Below are 17,919 nucleotides of genomic sequence, written 5' to 3'. Positions count from 1 at the left end.
TTTATTTATTGGAAAGGCAGATAGAAGAGCTGGTGGTTGTGGTGCAGTGGACAAAGTTGCTATCTGTTACATTGGCATACTGTATGTGCACCAGTTCAAGTACCAGCTATTCCATTTCTGATCCAGCTCCTTACCAATGGACTGAAAAAGCAGGGAAAGATGGCCCAAGTGCCTGGGATGCTGCCACGCACATTGCAGGAAAAGCTCCTTGCTGCCATGCACATTGGAGGGAAAGCTCCTGGCTTCAACCTGGCCACACTCTGGCTATTAAAGTCATCTCAAAAATGAATTAGGTGGTGGAAGATTTCTGTCTCTCCCTCTCTCTGTAACTCTTTCAAGTAAGTAATTAAATATTTTAATATGATAAAAAAGGCAGAGAGACACAGAGACAAAGAGAGAAGGAAAGAGAAGCAGAGAGATATCCCATCTGCTGGTTCACTTTCTATATGGCTACCACTGTGCAAGACCAGGTTCTCAAGTCCCCATATAGGTTACAGTTCTCCAATTTGACGACAGGAATGAAAGAATTTGAGCTATTATACATTGCTTTCCAGGGATATTAACATGAAGCTGATTTGGAAGTGTAGTACCCAAAACTCAGATTAGCACTGCAATATAGGATGTGGGCATCTGTTGTGACTGCTAACAAATTGGAAATCCTAGAGGAAAAATCAACAGATTCCTGGACATACACAGTATACCAAAATTGAGTCATGAAGACACATAGAAAAGCTAAACAAATCAAAAACCAAGACAGAGATTGGATGAGTAATAAAGACCCTCCCAACAAGGAAAAGTCCAGGATCAGACAGCCTCACTATTGAATTCTACAGGACTTTTAAAGAACTAATGTTTCTCAAACTATTCAACACAATTGAAAGAGAGACAATCCTCTCAAACTCCTTCGATTAATCCTGCATCACCTTAATTCTTCAACTAGAAAAAGATACAGTGGAGAGAGAGTACTATAGAAAAATATCCCTGATGGGGGCCAGTGCCATAGCACACTGGGTTGATCCTCCACCCATGGAGACGGCATCCCATATGGGTGCCAGTTCTGGTCCCGGTTGCTCCTCTTCCAGTCCAGCTTTCTGCACTGGACTGGGAGGGCAGTGGAGGATGGCCCAAGTGCCTGGGTCCCTGCACCCGCATGGGTGACCAGGGAGATGCTCCTGACTCTGGCTTCCGATTGGACCAGCACTACCTGTTGGGCCATATGGAGCATAAACAAGCAGATAAAATACTTATGTCTCTCTGCCTCTGCCTCTCCATCTCTGTAACTCAATCTTTCAAATAAATAATTCTTTTGAAAAGGTCAACAAACAATAAAGGCTGGTGGAGAGGGAGAGAAAAAGGTACCCTAACCCACTGTTGGTGGGAATGAAGCTAGTGCAACCATTATGGAAGGCAGTATCAAAGTTCCTCAGAAATCTGAAAACAAACATACCATGTGATCCTGCCATCTGACTACTGGGAATTTATCCGCATGAAATGAAATAGAATATGCACAGGCATGAGTTATCTGTACCCTCATGTTTATTACAGCTCAATTCACAATAGCTAACATGGAATCAACCCAGATGTCCATCAGCTGGTGACTGGAACAAAAATATGAGCTATATATACAGTGTAAAATACTATTCAGCCATAATTGAGAATCAAATCCCATCTTCTGTAACTAAATGGATGAACTGGAAACAAGTATGCTTCATGAAAGAAGCCAGTCCCCAAAAGACAAATACCATATTGTCGCTCCCCCTCTTCATGGAGGAACGACACTAAGTCCTGCCTAGGCTTCATATCCGAGTCACGGCACCATTATGTCGCTCCCCGTCTTCGTGGAGGAATGACACAGTACCCTGCGCTGTTCTTTCGTCTGCTCGGCCCTCCCCGGGTTTGCTGCTGGTTCTTCCCGGGTTGGCTACTGTCCCTTCCACCTCCGTGGAAGGGCGGTTCCCCCTGCCACCTTCCCCACTTCCGTGGGGGAGCGGCACACCACCGGCCGGCTCTCTCGGGGGCTGCACAGGTGTTCCCCTTAGATGTTCCCCTTAGATGTTCCTGGTGCATGCCGTCTCTCTCCTCCTTTATAGTCCTCCTCTGCCAATCCCAACTTGGCTGCCCACACGCCGAGTACGCTGCTCTCCTGCAATCAGGAGCAAGTCCTACAGTTTATTGGCTGAACTGGAGGCAGCTGGGTAGAAGCTGTTTTCTCCTCTCCCAGCGCCATATTGTGGGAGAGCAGATGCATAGAATAAGTCTTAATTCCAGTAACTTAGTCTAGTCCAAGTTGCTCCCCACACCATATGTTTTCTCTGACTGGTGGTAATTAATATATAGACAACAAAAAGCAGCATATGAGTTAAATTGACATTTTGAGATTTGAGTATTGTTCATAGCACTTTTCTGTACTCTTTGATAGAGTACACAACATATACTCATTGATATTTCTGCTACTACTTGCTGAATTCTTTATTTTGTAGAGGGTTAAAGCTTGTGATTCTAAAATAAAATCAAAGCATGCAGCTGTCAAAATTAAAAGAAAATAAAACAAGAAGGAGGGAGCTGGAAATATGAGAACAAGGGAAGATAGGATAGGATGTTATCAGTTTGCTCTTCAATCTGTATATATAAATTACATGAAATTTGTTCACTTAATATGCATTTAAAAATATAAACTTAACACTGGAAGAAAAAGACCTGAGATCAGTGTTTTCTGGATTACCACTAATAAAATTTAGTCTTCATTTATGTCTGACCATATTTAATTTCTTATTTATTTTATAAAAAAATTAACATCACCATTCCTAACAAGTCCATCCTGCTTCATCCATATCTATCAGTTCCCACTATGCTAATAATTTCTCATGAACTTAAATCCATATCATCTTAAAAAGATGCAATGTGGGGCTGGCGCTGTGGCATAGCAGATAAAGTTGTTGCCTGCAGTGCTGGCAAGCCATATGGGTGCCAGTTCAAGTTGCGGCTGCTCCACTTCTGAACCAGCTCTCTGCTATGGCCTGGGAAAGCAGTAGAAGGTGGCCCAAGTCCTTGGGGCCTTGCACACATGTGAAAGACCCTGAAGAAGCTCCTGGCTTCAGATTGACACAGACCACCCATTGCGGCCAACTGGGAGTAAACCAGCAGATGGAAGACCTCTCTGTCTCTGTCTGTCTGTCTCTCTCTCTCTACCTCTCCTCTATTTGTGCAACTCTTTCAAATAAATAAATAAATTAATATTTAAGAAAAAAGCCTGATTCATGTTATTATTTATGTGTTTTAGAGGCTTTGCAGATGTTGATTACATGTGCCATGAAAACCCATTAAAATGCAAATCCTATAAGAGGCAACCTTATAGGTAAAATCCAGTGCATGTGTTGAGAAAAACACACTAGCAATACATTTCAAAAAGCTGTGAAATATTATAAGTGGCTGTCAAAAGCTAAAAATCTGACAATGACTCATTATGTCATTTATTTATATATAATGCTGAGAAAATCAGAAGTATTTGTTAAAACTTCTGCTAAAATGCACTAGATTTATAATTTTTAAATGCATCTTTCCTAGATGTAATGCAGTCCTGTACTACTTTAGAGTATCAGAAATTTAAAATGTTGGACTGGTGCTGTGGTGGAGCAGGTTAACTCCCTGGTCTGAAGCACCAGCATCCCATATGGGGGCCGGTTCAATACTCAGCTGCTCCACTTCTGATCCTGCTCTCTGCTATGGCCTGGCAAAGTAGTACAAGATGGCCCAAGTCTTTGGGCCCCTGTACCCATCTGGGAGACCGGGAACTAGCTCCTGGCTCCTGGCTTCGGATCAGCACAGCTCTGGCAGTTGCAATCAATTAGGGAGTGAACATCAGATGGAAGACCTCTCTCTTTCTCTCTGGCTCTCCTCTCTGTAACTCGACTTGTACATAAATAAATAAATCTTTAAAACAATTAAGAAATTTAACATGTGAAAGGTTTTTAAAAAATGTATTTCTTTATTGTGAGGCAGAGTTACAGATATAGAGAGGAAGAGAAAGAGAGGTCTTCTATCGACTGGTTCACCCCTAAATGGCCAGAATGGCTGGAGCTGGGCGGATCTGAAGCCAGGTGCCAGAAGCCAGGAGTCAGCAGCTTCCTCCAGGTCTCTCACATGGGTGCAGGGGCCCAAGCACTCAGGGCATATTGCACTGCTTTCCTAGGCCATTAGTAAAGAGCTGGATTGGAAGTGCAGGAGCAGGGACTCAAACTGGTGCCCATGTGGGATGCTGGTGCTGCAGGTGGATGCTTAATCTACTATGCCACAGAGTGGGCCCAGTGAATGGTTTTAGGAAGACAGCTTTCATGTAGACTAGGCTGCAATATTGCAAGGTAAGGTTTAGCTTTTATTCCCACACATCAGTATTCATCTTTTAGCAACTATAAATACTGAATATCATACATATAGACATAAATATAGGTAACTGCAGATTTTGTTGTCATTCTTTCTAATTCTCTTTTTAATGTCTGCTAATAGGCCATCTTATGGATTATTATATTGATGTTACCCGTACACAACCATCAGGCATTTCCACTGTTGAATGTGTTTATGAGTACAGGTAGATTTGTGTGTACATGAATGCACATTTGATGGAGATAGCACTGACACTAATACTGTGAGAAATCCTAACGCTGATTCCAAACTTTCTGTCCTCCACAGAGATGGCTGTCATTGAAGTAGACCACAGGGTCCCTTTTGCTGTTATGGACTGAAATGTGCCTCCCTAAAACTCTAACACGGAAGTGCTAACCAGCAACATGACTCTACCTGAAGAAAGTGCTTTTAAGCAGATCAAATGGTAGATGTGTCTGTCACATCGGAGAAAGGCTTCTGGAAAAATCGAGCCTATTTAAGCACCTTGATCTGATATTTTCAAGCTCTACAACTCTGAGAAGTAAAATTCCATGATTTACATCATATTCTCTGTGGTATTTTCTTAGCAAATTAATATATCCTCATTTCTGCCAGCATTTTCTATTGTCATCCAGAAGGTCCTAGTGATTAGCAGAGAAATATAGAAACTAATAATTGTGATTTTAGATTACCAAGTATCTACTAACACAAAAAGATATCCCAGAAGCCACCTACTACCATCCTCCAGGACCCAGAAAAAAAACAGGAAGGAGTCAAGATGCAGGGCAGTAGAAAAAAGTGAATAATGAAAGATCACAGCAGAAGTAAATAAGGAAGGGTTTGGTTCTGTGGTGTAGTGGGTTAAAGCCTTGATCTGCTGTGCATGCGTCCCATATGTTGCTGCTAGGAGACCAGGTGCTCCACTTCCAATCCAGCTCCCTACTAATGCACCTGGGAAATTGGTGGAAGATGGATTGTGTTCTACGGTGCTGGCACCCACATGAGAGACTTGGAAGAAGCATCTGGCCTTTCCAATAAATAAATAAATCTTAAAAATATAGAAACAATGTTAGCACTGTTGGAAAACTGACTCATAGTTCAATGTAAAAGTATAGGCAGCTGAAATAAACCGACTTTTCTACAGGCAACTCCTATATAACAAAGGAAAGAAAACAAACAGGAGAAAGAAGAACCCCTTTAGCAAATGGTTTAAAGGAAAGTGATTATACATATGTAGAAGCCTGAAAATATACCCAAAACCTCATACACTATGTAAAAGCAACTCAAGGTGAATTAAAAGTCTAAATAGAAAACCAGAAACTAAGTAAACATATGAGAAACTATAAAACATAAGCATAGACAACAGTTTTGGGTAAGATTCCAAAAGCACAAGTAAAAAAAATAAAATATAGAAATTTGAGCATATCATATTAAGATACATCTTCACTACAAAGTAATCAACAGAGTGAACATACAATGGACAGAATGGCAGGAAACATTGAAAACTCTGATTATGACAAAAGATTGATAGCCAGAACATACATATATAGAACTGGAAAAATCTCCAAATAAGAAGCAAAATGTACAGCTAAGAAATGGGCAAGGATCAAAACAGATGTTTCTCAGAAGAAGAAATCTCAATGGTCAAGACATAGATGAACATGCCCAATATCACTAGCTATTAGGGAAATGTAAATCAAAACCAATAGCAGACTCCATCTGTGGGAGAAGACAATGATTGGGTTTTCATTTGTGCAACAAGTGGGTTTAGAGGACCCTGTTCACCATAAGAGGGCAGAGTCTACATGGAAGTAAGGAAACCTTAATGTTTTCCTAATGGGCTTGTTAAATTCTTGACCAGTGCCTATTACCTTTGCCACAAACTTTCCAGTCTCACTACTTCCCTGCTTCTTCCTCTTCTCTGTGGCTTGTAAAAACAGTGTACCTTCTATATATGGAGGATACTTTTGTTTTGTTTTATTCCTTCTGTCTCATGATGTTCCTCTAAGAAATCACAACCCTCCAAGTATTCATTAATTTATGCAGTCTGCAGTTTTCATGGGCTACTACATGGCAAAGTACTAGGTTAAAGGAAAGGTATAGGTCAGGAACTGAGCAAAGTTCACAATGATGAAGCCATTGGGGAAATGAACCTGATGGAAGACCCCTCTCTCTCTCTCTCTCTCTCTCTCTCTGTCTCTCCTTCTCTCTGTGTGTAGCTCTGATTTTCAAATAAATAAATAAATCTTTAAAAACTAACAAAATATACTAAAAACCTGGTGACAACACCTTTCTATCAGAACATGTGAAGCACTCAAACACAGTTTGTCCCAGAAAGTCAACCATAAGGCCATATCTTCTACTGCACTTGTGGACATCTCTGTGGGGGGTAAGGGGCACTTATTTCTTCCCCTCTTCTTTCTTACCACTCTCACAGTTATAACTTCTATCGATGCTTCCAAAGACCAGTCTCTATGAAATTGTAGAACTAATATCCTCCCATGTCAAAAGTGTCATGGGTTTAAACACAGAACCCAAAATAAGATAAGTAACTGGCCTTCTTCATTACACAGTGTGAAATGTAAGATTCTCAGTGGAGCACTGGGTAATGTAAAGTGCTGGGCAGAGAAAAACTGTTACTTATCTGTATTTATGATGCTGTAATTCTCCTCTTTATGCAAACTCAGATTAAAAGAGCTCCCGTTAGTGGGCAGCACTATTGCATAGTGGGTAAAGCTACTGCCTGCCTTGTCATCATCCTATATGGGTGCCGGTTGGGATCCTGGCTGCTGCACTTCCCATCCAGCTCTCTGCTGTGGACTGGGAAAACAGTAGAAGTTGGCCCAAATCCCTCAATTCCTGCACCCACCTATGAGACCTGGACAAAGTTCTGTCTTTCAAATAAATAAATAATTATTTAAAAAAACAGCTTCATCTCAGAAGGAGCTCCTGGCTACTGGCTTCAAATTGGCATACCTCCAGCTATTGCTGCCAATTGGGGAATGAACGATCGGATGGAAGACCTCTCTCTCTTTCTCTCTCTCTCTCTCTCCTCTCTCTGTGTAACTCTTTCAAATGAATAAATAAATCTTTAAAAAAGTAGCTCCAGTTATTGACAACACAGTAGACTTGCATTAATTTTGGTTCCCTTCTCACTTTGCAAAGGGATCAGTGGCAGGTCAAAACAGTTGACAGCCTTGCTAACAGGAGAAGTGATAGCTGAAGACAGAAAATGAAAAGCAGCCAAATACATCATCAAAGAAAGAGAAGTGGACGCCATCCAACACAAACCTTTAAAAGTGGATGCTCACAATTAATGAGTGAAACAGCTGCCCACTGAAATCTTGTCTAGGGAGGGAAGATGTCCTAAGTTCTGCTTTTGTAAACTCCAGTCATAAATCTGTCCTAATAAATCCATATGTAGAAGCCTGAAAATATACCCAAAACCTCATACACTATGTAAAAGCAACTCAAGGTGAATTAAAAGTCTAAATAGAAAACCAGAAACTAAGTAAACATATGAGAAACTATAAAACATAAGCATAGACAACAGTTTTGGGTAAGATTCCAAATATCTTTTACAAACATACTGGACCCATTGACCATTGGAAATCTGGTTCTAATCATGTAGGCTGCCATTTAAACCCACCAATGCTGTAACAGCTAAGAAACTTGAATTTGATGCTCAATTCTCAGGAAATCATTCCAGCTGAGCCTAGGTCCATTAATAGAAACTCCTTGGATCCTCCACTGTCTTTGTGCCTGTTTGAAAGAAGGGAGTTTTCCCACCCCAGGTTTCTGGAATAGCTTCAAATTCCACATTGGAAAAATGTGATAATTAATACTTGAGAGGGATCAACACACAAAGCAGCTATTCACGCTTCACACTGATCCCCACCAGGAAGATGAGGTGCAGGATGAGAGCAGTGGGGTAGATCCTAGACAGATCCTCCTGCCCACCCCTCTGCTGCCACAGGCTCCCTCCTGAGGGCCATCCAGCCCCACCCTGTAGGAACCAGCCCAGGAAACATCAAGAGACCAGGCCAGACTGCATTCTGAGACCACCCACAGTGGGAACCTGGCTTATTTAACTGTGGAGATCAGGAGTCTTTCTGCCTTCCTTCCCTGTGAGTGCAGGTTCCCAGAACGCTGCCCCCTCTCTCCTGTAACCACTAAATAAAGTGCATTAGGGACAGTTTAGGTGAGGTTCTGCAGGAGAGAGTCTGGGCACTTTGAGCCTGGGAAATAGAGGTGGGAGACAGAGCAGCCTGGGTCCCAGCCCTGACCTCGGGAGAAGCTGCCAGGATCGCTGGCACACTTTTCCCACATGTGTCTCTGCCCCTTCCTGCATGCCAAACCTGCAGCAGAAAGTCCCTGGAGCAGGTACCCTTTCTTCCGGACACACGGGGAGTGAAATTGGGAGTGTGGGGAAGAGAGGCCCTGACATGTGGGACCCACAGTTGGTGGATGAAGAGGGAAGAAGCAGCAGGAGGCAGGCTCAGGGTGAGCACTCGGAAACTGCCTGGGATCGCACATGCAGAGCAGGAGTTGCAGTAAATGCCAGAGAAGGAGCAGCACAGCCCCCAGGGCTGACACTGATCAAGGAATGAACTCCCCTGGTCCAACTCTGAGCCCCAGGGACTGGCAGTGGCAGGTGCATGCCCACAGGTATTTGGAAAGCAGAATACCTCGGAGCTACTGTGAACTCTGGGAAATGGAGTCCAGGCTGCAGCATCCCTAGAGACACCAGCTGTTCCTCCGAAAAGCTGCAGTCAGGGGTGGGTGCCCACAACCAGAGGGCATTTGCTTTTGTTAAGTCCCTCCTTCCTTTCCTTCCCACACCAAAATCTAAGGGATCAGTTGCTGTTCCTTTCCTGCATCAAATCTGAAAGAGTGACACTCACTTCTGCTAACTGACCCCAAATCCTGGCTCCCTCATAAACTCTTTCTCTTCCAGAAAAATCTTATTTACTACTTTGGCCCTAGAAATCATAAATGACTATGATAGAATGTAACTTTTAACAGAGGTGTAGAAGGCATGGTTTAATATCCAGTTTTGAGAATACAATTTTCATTTGTGTTTTATTGATGTTTATACTTCCTTTAAGATTCATTTATTTATTTGGAAGTCAGAGTTACAGAGAAGGAGAGGCACAGAGAGAGAGAGAGAGAGAGAGAGAGGTGTTTTCCATCTGCTGGTTCACTCCCCAATTGGCAGCAGCACCACAGCGCCGACCCCTTATAGTTCTTTTCAAATCATTTTACATTGTTATTTTATTCATCTAGTGCAGAGACAGAAGAATGGACACAGAGCTAACTCTATCCAAAATCTTGCTTGTATTGCATCAGAATACAAAAATTGGGAAGGAAGAAGGCAAAACCAACTCAGACACAGAAAACATGTAGGAAATTGATGCACAAGAAACCAAATGTCACCTGAGGCACCCAAAACAATGACAGCAAGCCAGAATTGGAGCAGGCCAACAGCTGTGCCCTGATTGAAAAAGACCATTACTGTTGTGCCCTGAACTCAATATTGCCGCCTCAAAACCAAAGCTCACATCAGAAAATTCATTACAAACCATGATACATAAGAAAAAAGAGAAAAATCCAAAGAAATGCAAGAATCCATAATGTTATTGGGCTTGATTTAGTCGCAGGGAAACCGACCGTTCCCGGATTCATCCACCGCTCCAGCTGACTGCCTGTGGAATTCTGACTGAATTAACCTGAAAATCACAGTGAAACTCAATTTGGAGGCAATTAATATCTGTCACCTCAGCCAAAGTGTTCCATTTGATTTTCCAAAACACAAAAGCTCACCTTGGTCGTGTTACCTGTAGATTCCTAAGCTTCAAATGCCTATTTGTTGTGTTTTTTATTTCATAATGGCTACTCTGTCCAAACTCTTGTTTGTATTGTGTCAGAATACAAAATTTGGGAAGGAAGATGGCAAAACCAACTCAGACCCAGAAAACATTTAGGAAATTGACGCTCAAGAAACCAAAATCAGCTGAGGCACCCAAAACAATGACAGAAAGCCAGAATTGGAGCAAGCCAACAGCTGTGCCCTGTTTGAAAAAGACCATTCCTCCCATGCCCTGAACTCCATATTCCAGCTTCAAAATCAAAGCTCACATCACAAAATTCATTACAAACCATGATAAATAAGGGAAATGTGAAAAAAACCAAAGAAATGCAAGAGTCCTTTGTAATATTTGATTGGATTTAGACACAAGGAAACTGGCTGTTTCCAGATTCGTCCCCCTTCCACAGACTGATTTTGGAATCTGATTGAATTCACCTGAAAATCGCACTCACACTCGATTTGGAGGGTATTAGTATCTGTCCACTCAGCAGAAGGGTTCCAAGCCATTTTCCAAAACACAGAAACTCATCTTGGTCGTGTTGCCTGTAGATTTCTAATCCTGAAAGGCCAATTTGCTGTGTTTTTTTTCTTCTTTCCTAATGGCTACTCTGTCCAAAATCTTGCTTGTATTGCATCAGAATACAAAATTTGGGAATAAGAAGGCAAAACCGACTCAGACCCAGAAAATATGTAGGAAATTGCCACTCAAGAAACCACAAATCGGCTGAGGCACCCAAAACAATGACAGCAACCCAGAATTGGTGTAAGCCAACAGCTGTGCCCTGATTGAAAAAGAACCTTCCTCTTGTGCCCTGAACTCCATATTGCAGCCTCAAAACCAAAGCTCACATCAGAAAATTCATTACAAACCATGATACATAAGAAAAAAGAGAAAAAAGCCATTGAAATGCAAGAATCCATAATGGTATTGGACTTGATTTAGTCGCAAGGAAACCAGCCATTCCCGGATTCATCCACCCCTCCGGCTGATTGCCTGTGGAATTCTGACTGAATTAACCTGAAAATCGCAGGGAAACTCAGTTTGGAGGCAATTAATATCTGTCACCTCAGCCAAAGTGTTCCATTTTATTTTCCAAAACACAAAAACTCACCTTGGTCGTGTTACCTGTAGATTTCTAAGCTTCAAACGCCTATTTGTTGTGTTTTTTATTTCATAATGGCTACTCTGTCCAAACTCTTGTTTGTATTGCATCAGAATACAAAATTTGGGAATAAGAAGGCAAGAACCGACTCAGACCCAGAAAACATGTAGGAAATTGCCACTGAAGACACCACAAATCCGCTGAGGCATCCAAAACAATGACAGCAAGCCAGAATTGGAGCAAGCCAACAGCTGTGCCATGATTGAAAAATAAGCTTCCTCTTGTGCCATGAACTCCATATGCCAGCCTCAAAACCAAAGCTCACATCAGAAAATTCATTACAAACCATGATAAATAAGGGAAAAGTGAAAAAGCCAAAGAAATGCAAGAGTCCTTTGTGATATTTGGCTGGATTTAGACACAAAGAAACTGGCTGTTTCCAGATTCATTGCCCCCTTCCTCAGACTGACTTTGGAATTCTGAGTGAATTCACCTCAAAATCACACTCACACTCAATTTTTAGGGAGTTAGAATTTGTCCCCTCAGGAAAAGGGTTCCATGTCATTTCCCAAAAACAGAAACTCATCTTGGCTGTGTTGCCTGTAGATTTTTAATCCCGAAAGGGCAATTTGCTGTTTATTTTTTTTTTCTTTCCTAATGGCTACTCTGTCCAAAATCTTGCTTGTATTGAATCAGAATACAAAATTTGAGAATAAGAAGGCAAAACCGACTCAGACCCAGAAAACATGTAGGAAATTGCTGCTCAAGAAACCAAAAGTCAGCTGAGACACCCAAAACAATGACAGCAAGCCAGAATTGGAGCAAACCAAAAGCTGTGACCTGTTTCAAAAAGACAATTCCTCCAGTGCCCTAAACTCCATATTGCAGCCTCAAAACCAAAGCTCACATCAGAAACTTCATTACAAACCATGATACATAAGCAAAAGGAGAAAAAAGCCAAAGAAATGCAAGAATCCATAAAGATATTGGGCTTGATTTAGTCGCAAGGAAACCGGCTGTTCCCGGATTCATCCACCCCTCCAGCTGACTGCCTGTGGAATTCTGACCTAATTAACCTGAAAATCGCAGTGAAACTCAGTTTGGAGGCAATTAATATCTGTCACCTCAGCCAAAGTGTTCCATTTGATTTTCCAAACCACAAAACCTCACCTTGGTCGTGTTACCTGTAGATTTCTAAGCTTCAAATGCCTATTTGTTGTGTTTTTTATTTCATAATAGCTACTCTGCCAAAACTCTTGTTTGTATGGCATTAGAAAAGAAAATTTGGGAAGGAAGGAGGCAAAACAAACTCAGACCCAGAAAACATTTAGGAAATTGCCTCTCAAGAAACCAAAAGTCAGCTGAGGCACCCAAAACAATGACAGCAAGCCAGAATTGGAGCAGGCCACAGCTGTGCCTTGTTTGAAAAAGACCATTCCTCCGGTGCCCTGAACTCCATATTGCAGCCTGAAAACCAAAGCTCACATCAGAAAATTCATTAAAAACCATGATAAATAAGAAAAAGGAGAAAAAAGCCAAAGAAATGCAAGAATCCATGATGATATTGGGCTTGGTTTAGTCGAAAGGAAACTGGCTGTTCCCAGATTCATCCACCCCTCCAGCTGACTGCCTGTGGAATTCTAACTGAATTAGCCTGAAAATCACAGTGAAACTCAGTTTCGAGGCAATTACTATCTGTCACCTCATCCAAAGTGTTCCATTTTATTTTCCAAAAATCCAAAACTAACGTTGGTCGTGTTACCTGTAGATTTCTAAGCTTCAAACCCCTATTTGTTGTGTTTTTTATTTCATAATGGCTACTCTGCCCAAATTCTTGTTTGTGTGGCCTCAGAATACAAAATTTGGCAAGGAAGGAGGCAAAACCAACTCAGACCCAGAAAACATTTAGGAAATTGCCGCTCAAGAAACCAAAAGTCAGCTAAGGCACTCAAAACCATGACAGCAAGCCAGAATTGGAGCAAGCAAACAGCTGTGCCCTGATTGAAAAAGTGACCTGAACTCAATATGCCAACCTCAAAACCAAAGCTCACATCAGAAAATTCATTACAAACCATGATACATAAGAATATGAGAAAAAAGCCAAAGAAATGCAAGAATCCATAATGATATTGGGCTGGATTTAGTAGCATGGAAATCGGCTGTTCCCAGATGCATCCACACCTCCCAGCTGACTGCCTGTGGAATTCTGACTGAATTAACCTGAAAATCGCAGTGAAACTCAGTTTGGAGGCAATTAATATCTGTCACCTCAGCCAAATTGTTCCATTTGATTTTCCAAAACACAAAAACTCACCTTGGTTGTGTTACCTGTAGATTTCTAAGCTTCAAACGCCTATTTGTTTTGTTTTTTATTTCATAATGGCTACTCTGCCAAAACTCTTGTTTGTATTGCATCAGAATACAAAATTTGGGAAGGAAGGAGGCAAAACCAACTCAGACCCAGAAAACATTTAGGAAATTGCCGCTCAAGAAAACAATAATTGGCTGAGGCCCACAAAACCATGACAGCAAGCCAGAATTGCAGTAGGCCAACAGCTGTGCCCAGTTTGATAAAGGCCATTCCTCCAGTGCCCTGAACTCAATATGCCAGCCTCAAAACCAAAGCTCACATCAGAAAATTCATTACAAACCATGATACATAAGAATATGAGAAAAAAGCCAAAGAAATGCAAGAATCCATAATGATATTGGGCTTGATTTAGTCGCAAGGAAACCGGCTGTTCCCGGATTCATCCACCCCTCCAGCTGACTGCCTGTGGAATTCTGACGGAATTCACCTGAAAATCGCAGTGAAACTCATTTTGGAGGCAATTAATATCTGCAACCTGAGCCAAAGTGTTCCACTTTATTTTCCAAAACACAAAAACTCACCATAGTCGTGTTACCTGTAGATTTCTAAGCTTCAAACGCCTATTTGTTGTGTTTTTTATTTCATAAAGGCTACTCTGTCCAAACTCTTTTTTGTATGGTGTGAGAACACAAAATTTGGGAAGAAAGAAGGCAAAACCAACTCAGACCCAGAAAACATTTAGGATATTGCCGCTCAAGAAACCACAAATTGGCTGAGGCACTCAAAACAATGACAGCAAGCCAGAATTGGAGCAGGCCAACGGCTGTGCCCTGATTGAAAAAGAACCTTCCTCTTGTTCCCTGAACTCCATATTGCAGCCTCAAAACCAAAGCTCACATCAGAAAATTCACTACAAACCATGATAAATAAGAAAAAAGAGAAAAAAGCCAAAGAAATGCAAGAATACATAATGATGTTAGGCTGGATTTAGTCGCAAGGAAACCGGCTGTTCCCGGATTCATCCACCCCTCCAGCTGACTGCCTGTGGAATTCTGACCTAATTAACCTGAAAATCGCAGTGAAACTCAGTTTGGAGGCAATTAATATCTGTCACCTCAGCCAAAGTGTTCCATTTGATTTTCCAAACCACAAAACCTCACCTTGGTCGTGTTACCTGTAGATTTCTAAGCTTCAAATGCCTATTTGTTGTGTTTTTTATTTCATAATAGCTACTCTGCCAAAACTCTTGTTTGTATGGCATTAGAAAAGAAAATTTGGGAAGGAAGGAGGCAAAACAAACTCAGACCCAGAAAACATTTAGGAAATTGCCTCTCAAGAAACCAAAAGTCAGCTGAGGCACCCAAAACAATGACAGCAAGCCAGAATTGGAGCAGGCCACAGCTGTGCCTTGTTTGAAAAAGACCATTCCTCCGGTGCCCTGAACTCCATATTGCAGCCTGAAAACCAAAGCTCACATCAGAAAATTCATTAAAAACCATGATAAATAAGAAAAAGGAGAAAAAAGCCAAAGAAATGCAAGAATCCATGATGATATTGGGCTTGGTTTAGTCGAAAGGAAACTGGCTGTTCCCAGATTCATCCACCCCTCCAGCTGACTGCCTGTGGAATTCTAACTGAATTAGCCTGAAAATCACAGTGAAACTCAGTTTCGAGGCAATTACTATCTGTCACCTCATCCAAAGTGTTCCATTTTATTTTCCAAAAATCCAAAACTAACGTTGGTCGTGTTACCTGTAGATTTCTAAGCTTCAAACCCCTATTTGTTGTGTTTTTTATTTCATAATGGCTACTCTGCCCAAATTCTTGTTTGTGTGGCCTCAGAATACAAAATTTGGCAAGGAAGGAGGCAAAACCAACTCAGACCCAGAAAACATTTAGGAAATTGCCGCTCAAGAAACCAAAAGTCAGCTAAGGCACTCAAAACCATGACAGCAAGCCAGAATTGGAGCAAGCAAACAGCTGTGCCCTGATTGAAAAAGTGACCTGAACTCAATATGCCAACCTCAAAACCAAAGCTCACATCAGAAAATTCATTACAAACCATGATACATAAGAATATGAGAAAAAAGCCAAAGAAATGCAAGAATCCATAATGATATTGGGCTGGATTTAGTAGCATGGAAATCGGCTGTTCCCAGATGCATCCACACCTCCCAGCTGACTGCCTGTGGAATTCTGACTGAATTAACCTGAAAATCGCAGTGAAACTCAGTTTGGAGGCAATTAATATCTGTCACCTCAGCCAAATTGTTCCATTTGATTTTCCAAAACACAAAAACTCACCTTGGTTGTGTTACCTGTAGATTTCTAAGCTTCAAACGCCTATTTGTTTTGTTTTTTATTTCATAATGGCTACTCTGCCAAAACTCTTGTTTGTATTGCATCAGAATACAAAATTTGGGAAGGAAGGAGGCAAAACCAACTCAGACCCAGAAAACATTTAGGAAATTGCCGCTCAAGAAAACAATAATTGGCTGAGGCCCACAAAACCATGACAGCAAGCCAGAATTGCAGTAGGCCAACAGCTGTGCCCAGTTTGATAAAGGCCATTCCTCCAGTGCCCTGAACTCAATATGCCAGCCTCAAAACCAAAGCTCACATCAGAAAATTCATTACAAACCATGATACATAAGAATATGAGAAAAAAGCCAAAGAAATGCAAGAATCCATAATGATATTGGGCTTGATTTAGTCGCAAGGAAACCGGCTGTTCCCGGATTCATCCACCCCTCCAGCTGACTGCCTGTGGAATTCTGACGGAATTCACCTGAAAATCGCAGTGAAACTCATTTTGGAGGCAATTAATATCTGCAACCTGAGCCAAAGTGTTCCACTTTATTTTCCAAAACACAAAAACTCACCATAGTCGTGTTACCTGTAGATTTCTAAGCTTCAAACGCCTATTTGTTGTGTTTTTTATTTCATAAAGGCTACTCTGTCCAAACTCTTTTTTGTATGGTGTGAGAACACAAAATTTGGGAAGAAAGAAGGCAAAACCAACTCAGACCCAGAAAACATTTAGGATATTGCCGCTCAAGAAACCACAAATTGGCTGAGGCACTCAAAACAATGACAGCAAGCCAGAATTGGAGCAGGCCAACGGCTGTGCCCTGATTGAAAAAGAACCTTCCTCTTGTTCCCTGAACTCCATATTGCAGCCTCAAAACCAAAGCTCACATCAGAAAATTCACTACAAACCATGATAAATAAGAAAAAAGAGAAAAAAGCCAAAGAAATGCAAGAATACATAATGATGTTAGGCTGGATTTAGTCACTAGAAACCTGCTGTTCCCAGATTCATCCACCCCTCCAGCTGACTGCCTGTGGAATTCTGACTGAATTAACCTGAAAATCGCAGTGAAACTCAGTTTGGAGGCAATTAATATCTGTCACCTCAGCCAAAGTATTCCATTTGATTTTCCAAAACACAAAAACTCACCTTGGTTGTGTTACCTGTAGTTGTATAAGCTTCAAATGCATATTTGTTGTGTTTTTTAATTCATAATGGCTCCTGCGTCCAAACTCTTGTTTGTATTGGGTCAGAATACAAAATTTGGGAAGGAAGAAGGTAAAACCAACTCAGAACCAGAAAACATTTAGGAAATTGACGCTCAAGGAACCAGAAGTCAGCTGAGACACCCAAAACAATGACAGCAAGCCAGAATTGGAGCAGCCCAACAGCAGTGCCCTGATGGAAAAAGTGACCTGATCTCAATATGCCAGCCTCAAAACCAAAGCTCACATCAGAAAATTCATTAAAAACCATGATAAATAACAAAACGGAGAAAAAAGCCAAAGAAATTCAAGAATCCATAATGATACTGGGCTTGATTTAGTCGCAAGGAAACTGGCTGTTCCCAGATTCATCCACCCCTCCAGCTGCCTGCCCGTAGAATTCCGACTGAATTAACCTGAAAATCGCAGTGAAACTCAGTTTGGAGGCAATTAATATCTGTCACCTCAGCCAAAGTGTTCCATTTGATTTTCCAAACCACAAAACCTCACCTTGGTCGTGTTACCTGTAGATTTCTAAGCTTCAAATGCCTATTTGTTGTGTTTTTTATTTCATAATAGCTACTCTGCCAAAACTCTTGTTTGTATGGCATTAGAAAAGAAAATTTGGGAAGGAAGGAGGCAAAACAAACTCAGACCCAGAAAACATTTAGGAAATTGCTGCTCAAGAAACCACAAATCGGCTGAGGCACCCAAAACAATGACAGCAAGCCAGAATTGGA

The sequence above is a fragment of the Oryctolagus cuniculus genome, unplaced genomic scaffold (genome assembly GCF_964237555.1).
Source record: "Oryctolagus cuniculus unplaced genomic scaffold, mOryCun1.1 SCAFFOLD_66, whole genome shotgun sequence".
Lineage (NCBI taxonomy): Eukaryota > Metazoa > Chordata > Mammalia > Lagomorpha > Leporidae > Oryctolagus > Oryctolagus cuniculus.
The sequence above is the reverse complement of the archived record's forward strand: the minus strand, read 5'-3'. Positions refer to the sequence as shown.